Consider the following 10,334-nt stretch of genomic DNA (forward strand, 5'->3'; position numbering starts at 1 on the left):
CGACGTAGGACACGGCGGCGGCGGGGGCGACACGATCGTTCAGGCACCTTGCCCGCCACGTTCGTCGGCACCCTCGGCGCACCGGTAGTCCGACGGCGACCCCTGACTGGTAGCCCAGGTGCACCCTAACGCAGTGTTTAAGTCAAAAGTCCCGGACACCCAAGTGGAACGCAGCCAGAGGCCGAAGCGGCCGTTAGAACACACTAACGGCCGACTAAGCACGTGGTGGCGTCGACGTACACGTCGGCGGCGTCGGTGCCAACGGCGTCGGCCTCCGTCGTCCAAGCTCGCGGTTGGTGCGGAGGACCCGGCGGCAGCGGCCGCGGCGGCAGCGGCCGCAGCGGTGGCGACGATCGTTTAGGCACCCGGCACGCCACGGCGCTCCGGCGCGCCTCACGTTCGTCGGCATCCTGGGCGCGCCGGTGGTCCGACGGCGACCTCTGACGGGTTCCTGTTAGTCTAGCACTACCTTAACACGATGCTGAAGTCAAAAGTCCCGGACACCCAAGTGGAACGCAGCCAGAGGCCGATGATGATTTTGGCCTCCAACTAAAAAGTTGCTTTGACGGACTCCTTGTGGTACGTCCACGTATCTCCGGAACCGCTTGTCCTAGAGCGTCGGCGACCTCGGCGTTGGACTCCCCGTGTCCTGGGGACCTCGAGGACACCATCGGGGACCACCTGGGTGGTGGCGACAACGGTGTTGAACCGTGTGGCGGCACAGCAGCCACGTTCGTCGGCATCCTGGGCGCACCGGTGGTCCGACGGCGACCTCTGACGGGTTCCTGGTAGTCTAGCACTACCTTAACACGATGCTGAAGTCAAAAGTCCCGGACACCCAAGTGGAACGCAGCCAGAGGCCGATGATGATTTTGGCCTCCAACTAAAAAGTTGCTTTGACGGACTCCTTGTGGTACGTCCTCGTATCTCCGGAACCGCTTGTCCTAGAGCGTCGGCGACCTCGGCGTTGGACTCCTCGTGTCCTGGGGACCTCGAGGACACCATCGGGGACCCCCAGGTCGCAAATCCGTGGACCTCGGCGTCAAGGCCTTTGTTTCCAGACATTATCTGGGAAATTTCCAGATATTATCTGGAAAATGTTATTTCCAGACATTGTCTGGAAATGCCGTTCTTTTTCCAGATATATATCTGGGATTTGACCATTTCCAGACATTATCTGGAAAAAGTAGACATTTCCAGACATTGTCTGGAAAAAAACGGCCATTTCCAGACAATGTCTGGAAATGGGAAAAAATGTCTGGAAATTTCCAGACATCGGTTTCACCGTGTCCACGGAAATTACAGTCCACGGAAATTACATTATTGCATAAAATGGGGTGTACAAGCCAAACCAGAAGTGCCACCGGAACCAAAATTTTACTGGAACAACTTGTCCACAACCCAATGAGAACAAGGTGGTCGATTCGACGTCGAATCAATGTCTAACGGTCTAGGTTACGGCGAATCGAAAGTGAGGTAGAAGAAAAGTGTTTTTCGACGTCCCGGGAAACGCAATAAAATCAATTAAAATCACTTACACTGGCATCCTTTAGCTCGTAACTAACGGTAATTATTTTCAAATTATTCCAAAAATGGAATTTTTTAATATTTTGTGCTTAACGTCGATTCGACGTCTATTCGACGTTAGCTGCTCAGCTGTTTAAATTCGCGCGCGCAAGGTGCAGCACGACCGCTGTGCGTGCGAAAATCTAAAGATCCTATATACAACTTTATTAATATATCAAACACCTTGCAGTACTCTCGAGGCCCTTAATAAAATAATTTAATGTAAAGACGAGTTCGTTTGAGTGACGGTGCCCGTATTTTCGCGTAAGGATGTGTTGGATCCTCTTTACGGCCGTTGTTGGAGTTGGCACCATTGGCTGTTGTGTATGATAAGCGATCGTAATCAAATACTACCAGAAAGAGGCCGAACAAATTTGCTGGTGCTGCGCTGGATGAATCGTTTCAGGAGAATTTGAAAACAAGAACCCCTTTTTTAAGAGCTGTTAACGTTTTGTAAGTATTCGGGACTGACCGTATTCTGTCAAGGGCCCGATGTGCGGTCAAACTAAGTTTCTTTTTAGGTTATGTTAACATGTACACAGAGTATTAATTCTGTTGACAGGGTGAATCTTATGTTTTGCATCACGAAGATGGTGGAGATTCGGCCGTAAGTTACCAGAAGGCAGTCAAAAATTATATTTCGGTAACAGTTGGCCGGGTTTAACTTCAAGTGAAAGAACTAAAAGGTGAGAATTTCCTTACAAATAACGAAAATTTTTGAAGTTGTTGATAACAATTTACAGGAGAACCTCTCCTGTTCCGTAAAAAACATGGAACATTGTGTCAAATTTTTGTTAGAAAATTTACTTCAACTGGTGTGATAACGGCTTTTTCATTTCAATCTATTCCAACAGTTGGGCTCATCTTGCATTATCGAGGAAAACATTTGCTGAGGACTTCGTACGACGCTCCCAGGCAAGAATGGAAGTGCACCCAGCGTTAAGTGGCCAATGTGTTCATTACAGGTTTTTTTAAGGTACTGTTTACGTGACATTTTGCATCGTGACGTGATAATTTCTGTCTGGAAAGTCAGCCTTATTGGCATATAAATTCTCTTGTTCTATGTAAGTAAAATTGAACTGTTCTTTACTTTAAATAGTTAAACAACTTAAAAGCGTTGTTATCTGTGCCAACAAGGAGACTGCAGTTTGTTGTGTCGTAATAAACCTTTTGGCTTCCTAAGTTTTTGGTGCAGAATGCTAATATGTGAAAGCTCATTGATCTTGAAATAAAAATATAATTTATGTCTTGAATTTTATATGCTTGTACTTCCCCCGACCCTTTACGGAAGCCACAGGGCTTCTAAATTGAAAAATATAGCAATATACAGTAGCATAGACCGCATTTCGACGTTATTTCGACGCATCGACCCCTGATCGACGTCGCCGGGGCGTCGATATTTTAGTCACAGGGACGTCGATTCGACGGAAATTTCGACCTCCCCTTCGATCCCCCTTTCTACATCGAATCGACGTCGAATCGACCACCTTGTTCTCATTGGGAAGGCAAACACACAAGGATTGGTTCGCAATCAAAATTTTGAATGGTCTGCAAGCAATGGGTGGAACGGAAATTACACTTATTGCTTGCTAGGCCAATTTTTTCGCCGCTTTGGAACTTATTTAACTTTATATTTTCCGTTCTAATGGTGCCACATTACTCCGCCACTTTGCAAATTGTGTAGAAAGAATGCACCAACAATATGACAAAAGTTTCAGGACGGTCGCACATAAGGTAGAAAAACCGTCCCAAAAAAACCGATTTTAGACTTTTTGAATTTTAGTTGTGGAAGACAATTTTCGGAATCATATTGTGTCTGCAAATTTTACCCGAGAGATATGTTCTACACGTCAAAACGTAGCCTCACTTGCGTAGAACAAAATGCACTTAGCGAAAGTGATTTCTCATACTCCCTTGGGCTGTAGTAGAGGCGGGAAGCCCCAAATCTGGAGCGTAGGACATCAAAAAGTGTCCACGGAAATTACATTCTAGGGTAAAACTTGCAATTTAACGGTGGAAGGAGGCAAAATTTCATCTTGATGAGAGTTGTACCTTGTCCGCAAGGTCAAAAAAACATAAAGGTAGGAAAAGACCCGGTTAAAATCGACTTTAGGTTGGAAGAACCAGAGAGAGGACAAGAAATTATCACATCTCGCGAGAACTGCTCATATCCCCAAGCTAAACAATAGCCAGCCTCGCTGATGTCTGAACTTTTTTGGTCATACATTTAAGTATCACCGTTTTTCGGTCATACATTTGTGTATGACCGTTTTTTGGACATACTTTTTGTATCAACGAAAATCGGTCAGATGTCTCACCCTTCGAATTTCAGTGAACAAATCTCGTACAGTATTTATCTGCAGTGCACGCATCACACACAAAATGTTTTTGTCTGAGATCTCACAGTTTTTGGTGCACACTAACTTTTCGTACAAATTTGGACGAGATGCTGCACTAAAATGTGACAAACTGTGCAGTTTTTTGTACAAAAAGTTCGTGGAATTGGTATTTAAATCAAGTTTATCGATTGAACGCCCCCAGTTTACATACTAAATATTTTTGTACAAGTTTTCAACCATACGAGACGTGACAGTATTTTGTACAAATGAATATTTTGTACAAATTTGTGCTTGATTTTCCACGAAATTGGGCAGAAAATGTGCAACTGCGGTTTTTGTTGTGCCAATCGTACAAGAAGTTCGTCCGCACCGCACCAGAAAACTACTACAACGTCTCAAACAAAATTGGACGTAGTGTGTGCAGTACAAACCTAACTGTCTACTAAGTGAACACTTACAAATGCGTGCTTGCAAGTACACACTTACAAACGCATGCTTGACGCATGGAGTTATATGGCGCTAAGTATGCGTTTGTAAGTGTGTACTTGCAAGCATGCATTTGCAAGTGTGTACTTAGAAGACTGTTAGGTTTGCAGTGTACTGCGGGTGCTTGAAAAAATAAATGAACCCGGCTGTCTCGTGGGGTCAGGGGGTCTGCGCTGTGATTGACCTTGTGGCTGCCCGGTGCGTATCCCTTTGGGCCCGGGCCGCCGCCACGCTGGTTCCAAACCGTGCGCTTCGCCGCGTCGTCTCTCTCGCGCTCCTGCGGGCCGCCCCATCAGTGCGAGAGAGACGGCGCGTTTTTCGGCATCCGCCTGCTGGGCCCGCCTGCGTAGCCACCGTCATTATTCTGTTGTTTCACTGCGGCTGCTCCGCCCTGCGGACTGATTCCGAAAGTCGTTGACGTCGCCCTGTCTCTCTCGCACTCACGGGGCGTGCCGCACAGGCGCGAGAGAGACAGAGCGACGAAAACGACTCCCGGAGTCAGCCTGCTGCTCCGCTGCACTGTAGGTCCCGGTGATGCACGACCTGGTGCAGGCGGGCGGCTCGCTGTGGAACCGAGCGGTGGCCTCGGCGTTCGACGGCCTCATGCTGCTGCCCGCCGCGCTGGGCGCCCTCGGCCCGGCGGACGAGACGGACCGCGGCCGGAGCCTCTGCGACAAGGCGCCGGGCTGCGGCCGAGACTGCTGCAAGAAGGCGTAGCGCAGCGTGGCGAGGCGGCGAGGTAACGCACACTGTAAAAAATGGTACAGAAAAATATAGTACGGAGGTACGGTGAAAAGTACGGAACGTTCCGTACTTGCTCCATATGAACCCATGTTAATTGGTACGGGAAAAAAGTATACGGAACGTTCCGTAGTTGTCAAGTATGGACGGTCCAGGCAAATTTATTGACCAGACATGTTCGGTACTTTTTCCGTACTTTTTTCTCTCAGTGCACGGGTAGAACTTTTCACCCTGCATCCACAATCTTGCCACCCCAGATTTCAGTTTCACGTAGTTCGGTAGTTCACGTACTACCCCATGTTCAGAAGTAGGGACAAGAACAAAAATTGAAGTTTTCTGGATCCCCATAGTTGACTCTCGGCGAACTCCTAGTTCATGCGAACTCGATAGACTGATAAGAAGTCACGGGCATAAACTTTTCCTCTGCTCTTCTTCCGCTTCCTGGATCAGACAACACAAGCTCTGCGGGGCGTGGGCGGCGGCTTTGCGTTTTCCTGTTGCTCGTCGCGACTTCCGCTCTGCCGTCTTTCTAATTGAACACGCACTCGCCTCGACGTCACACTGTTATTCTTTCCTCTCCGCGTGTCTCTCCTCGCGACTTGGCGGTGCCTCGCGAGCCGCGGCACCGTATCGGCCCTGCAGCCGCAGCAGCCTGATTCGTTTTCGTCGCTCTGTCTCTCTCGCACTCATGAGGCGTGCCGTATGCGTGCGAGAGGGACAGAGCGACGAACGCGACTCTCGGAATCGGCCTGCAGTCGCCGATCCATAATTCATGGATCTGGAATTCTATATTTTCGCCCAGGTCGGCATTGGCGCGGTTTGCCGGGAGTCTTTTCCGGAGCCAGCGGAGCGGTTCCGCGCGGGGCGTGCGTCGCTCCGTCTCCCACGCGACCCCCGACGGGGCGCCCGCGTGAGTGCGAGAGAGACAGAGCGACGGACGCGTCGTGCGGAGGCAGTCCACTGGCGTCGCCGCTTGCGCCGCCCGCCGAGAGACGCATCTCGGGGGCCTCGTTGGCTCGAGTCAGCCGAGACATCCCGCCGCGTGCATTAACCTGTATTTTGACTTGCTGACTGGCGGGGCGTGCCCTGATCTGGGGCCATGACCCCTCCCCTGCCTCTTCCCTCATCTCTCTCTTTCTCTCTTTCTCTCTCTCTCTCTCTCTCTCTCTCTCTCTCTCTCTCTCTCTCCTCTCTCCCTCTCTCTCTCCCTCTCTCTCTCTCTCTCTCTCTGCCCACACGCTTCCAGCAGCCGGGGATAAGAATGGGAGGGGGATTGCCATTTGGTTTCCAAGAAGTGCCCCCGCCCGCGCGGCGTAGGCTTACGGTGTGCGAGTCACCGTGTGCGGGAGCGTGCCAAGGCGGGCCGTTTGCGAGAGGAGGCCAGTTTTTTCCCCCCACCACCTTTTTGCGGGGAATGCGGAGTGGGAGAAAGATGATTGGTCGCGGCCCGCCGTTATGCGGAGAATGTGACGTTATATTCGTTAGATCGTGAATTTCGTCACTTTCGTTTCGAAAGGGATTCTTTTGAACGAGACACAGACGTTTAGTTGGGATGTCAAATTTCTTTGAACGGACGACACGTTTACTGGCTTTCTGAAAACCTTTCGAACTATTTTCTCTGCAAGCTCATGCTCAAACTACTTGTTGTATGAACCTACACTGGTAGAACTGAAGCGTAGTTGTATGCTTGATTCAAGCATACAACTACGCTTGAAGACTTTACGCTTGACGTCAAGCGTAGAGAAGAAATTCTCCCATGCATTTAGATAGGCGGGAGAGGGGCCAAATGGAGAACTATGCTTGAAGCCGAGCGTAGTTCTACTACGCTTGAAGAAAGGCGTAAAAGTACGCTTGAGTTTTACCAGTGTACTGTAGTTCGTAATGCAAACACGGCAAAAGTACCGCCTGGGATTCCCAGGCGGTGCCTGGAAAATAGGCCCTTTTTCCCATGATGCGCCTGGGAATCCCAGGCGGTACTTTTGCCGTGAAGATACCGTCTTTTACGAACTACTTCTTCGTATTACAAAATAGTTTTTTCACACTTCGTTGAGTTTTATGCGTGTGTAAAACATTTTTCTGTCTGCCAGCGCGCCTGTGAGTCTTCTTCCCGCCGGCACGCGTGCTTAACGGGACTGCCTACCCTCGGATCAGCAGGCGCTAGGCTGCCGCCCGCGTTCTGTACGGCTACTTTTAGGAAACAAATCTCGGAAGCACCCGCAGAGCTTTTTGAGGAAAAATGTCATCCGATCTTCGGTGAGCTCTATTTTACCTAGGTCTTTACGTAGGTCTTTACCTAGTCTCTAGCAGGCAAAGCGGTGAAACACAATAATCTTCTCGAAAAACGAAGCTCGCGGCAATTCTCGTCGAAGCCTTGGAGCGCCTTTTCCGGTATTTTTCCAATTTATCAATAACCTTGCATATTTTTGCAGTTACGATGCATCATGCATGCTACACTGCAAGAAAAATTGTGAAAAGTACAACAAATGTTGAACAAAAACTGTACAATGAAAGTACAACAGTGATTGTAGAAAGTACAACAAAAATTGTACAAACCACAACAAGGCCTGGACTGCACAGCGCTCCTTGTACCGGTGCCATTGTACTTTGTACAACAATTGTTGTACTTTGAAAGTACAATAAATTTTCTTGCAGTATAGGGGTACGTGATTCGTCAGCACGTCAAATTGAAAGACGTGGTTTCTGTGTGGCTTACGGACGGGAAGTGATTGTGGGCAGAACTGTGACAGTCTGAAAAGTCTGACCCTTCCCTATCATTTACAGCGGAATCGCTGTCGTAATTTTCGCATGCAGCCAATGAGTACTAGTCTAGTCTGGCGCTGGCGGAGTGGTGGCGGGGCGCGGTGGCTGCTCTCGAGGCTCTTCAAGTCAACGACTTGGTTCATTTGCTGCGAATTACACAGAGATTCCTGCTGCCTGCTCACCCGTGGCCAGCACGCATCGTCCACGGCCTGTGGAGGCCTCTCTCTCTCTCTCTCTCTCTCTCTCTCTCTCTCTCTCTCTCTCTCTCTCTCGCTCTCTCTCCTCTCTCTCTCTCTCTCTCTCTCTCTCTCTCTCTCTCTCTCTCTCTCTCTCTCTGTCTCTCTCTCTCTCTGTCTCTCTCCCTCCCTCGACGCGATTCAAATTGTGTGTCTGGATGCCTGCTAAACGATTTATATACGTGCTCTTGCTTGCATGCAGCGCGCTCGCATCGGCGCCAGTAATGTCAATCAATTTCATTCGGAACGACGTGAAATTTCTCTTGGACCGGCCGCCGCCGGGAGAGGGGAGAGGGGGAGGGGGCACTCCGTGGCAGCCTCCCTTCCGGATGAAGGATGGCCGGGCCGCGTGTGGCGGCTCGTCACGCCACGTATGTGATATTGACGCAGGTCGGTCCATCTATTATTCACGTCTTGCACCGCAGTCCCCCCTCCCTTCTCCCTCTTCCACGAGGCCCTCTCTGGTCTTCTTTCTCTGCTGTCATAATGCTCGCCGAACTGGCCCCGTGTGTTTTGGCAGTGGCGCGCCATGGCGGTTGGTGAACGCCGCCCGTATTGAAGGGAGTAAGTCGAAACGACAGTTCCCCCGTGCAGGCCCCTGAAGGAAAGTGACTGGACGGGCTGCTTCGGCCTTCGCGCGACTGACCTCCTTTCCGTGCCGTGCAACGCGGCGGTCATGCCATGGCAGTGGCAGTCGCGGTCATCTCGAAAAAAAAGCGTTGTTTCATACCCTTGCAAAAAGGAAAATATATGGAAAATATGTGTCAATATATGACTCCATATATGTTTCATGCATTGTCAATATAATTGATCTTGCTCAATATATTGCGAATTATCTTGCGCAATACGTGGTTTATATCTGGGTATATCTTGGTGCCCGTTAATATATGATGCATATTTTCCCCCCCTAAAATATTATCTTCGCGAAATGTACGTTTCAATATCTGACACGGTGCCCGTCGGGGGATGGGGCAGGGTGAGGAGGGCAGACTTTTCAAGTAACTTTTTTTAAAAATCTTGGCACTCGATGTTGAAAGGCGGCTATATTTCTAAACATAATTTTATGTTGTAAATATATTGACGCAATATTGAGCAGGGCAAGGTACTTTTCTATGCTTTTAAGTCTCCAAAAAATTTTGAGAAATCCTGTTTAACAAGTTAACTGAACAGTTAGGAAATTTTAAACGTCTTTTTTGGGGGTAGCGCGAAAAGTTCTTCTAGGCGACCACGGTACGATCAAGATTGGATGTCCTCGCATGGCGAGGTTACATTCTTTGATAATAGTAAAGAAGTCTCCGAGTCGTCAGATCCATGGTGTATTCACACTATATATTGCCTACATATGGAGCAATATATGAATTTATATATTTGCCACATATTTTTTAAATCAGAAAAGTATCTTGCTAAAAATTTTCTTTTCCACATATGTCGTCAATACATGTTGGGCCATATATTTTGTCCATATAGTGCCCATATATTTTCCATTTTGCAAGGGTATATGGGATATTAATTGAACAACTTCGTTCAATCATCTTTGCTTTGTTTTTTTCTTTTCGAGTCAAAATCAACAAATATATTTTTCTGAGGAGTATTCAAACAGAATGTGTGACCTCTTGTTTGTATTTCGAACCTCCGCGCCCTGGGCATCACACGCTGCGGCGCCGCTTCAGCAGGGCATTGTGATTTGCCATCAAACATTGAGTTGTTGCCTATGGTGCGCAGTTTTGCATCCACGCCATGTTGCAGGGAGAAGCCCATGCGCCTGGCGGCCTGCAGACTGATGCCGAGAGTCGTTTTTCGTCTATCTGTCATTCTGGCACTCATGGGCCGTTCCGTACAGGTGCGAGAGAGACAGAGCGACGAAAACGACTCTCGGCATCAGTCTATGGCGTCCTGCGATTGATGCAGTGGCCTAGCGCTGGAATCGCTTCGGAATCCTACGGGTTGCGCCGCACCAAGATGGGGAATGCACTCGCGTAGTGGGGTCACCAATAGTAGGCGTGATAGCCGAAGTTGCACACTAAATGTTTTTGTACAAATTTTGTACGAGACATCACAGTTTTTTGTGCACACGAACTTTTCGTACAAATTTGTACGAAATTTTGCACAAAAAAGGGAAATTTGTGCAGGTTTTCGTTCAAAAATTGTACGAAAAGTTCGTGTGCACAAAAACCTGTGATGTCTCGTACAAAATTGTACTTAACAT

General features: G+C 48.7%; 1 long non-coding RNA gene across 1 annotated transcript; it reads left to right on the forward strand.

The window, feature by feature from the left end:
- The first annotated feature begins 1,404 nt into the window (after positions 1-1,404).
- Positions 1,405-2,819, forward strand: LOC117643465. The gene is made up of 3 exons (XR_004587616.1): positions 1,405-2,019; positions 2,129-2,252; positions 2,421-2,819. It is a non-coding gene; the product is annotated as an uncharacterized LOC117643465 (long non-coding RNA).
- The last annotated feature ends 7,515 nt before the right edge of the window (positions 2,820-10,334 follow it).

Source organism: Thrips palmi, unplaced genomic scaffold (assembly GCF_012932325.1).
Source record: "Thrips palmi isolate BJ-2018 unplaced genomic scaffold, TpBJ-2018v1 HiC_scaffold_17, whole genome shotgun sequence".
NCBI classification, from domain to species: Eukaryota; Metazoa; Arthropoda; class Insecta; order Thysanoptera; family Thripidae; genus Thrips; species Thrips palmi.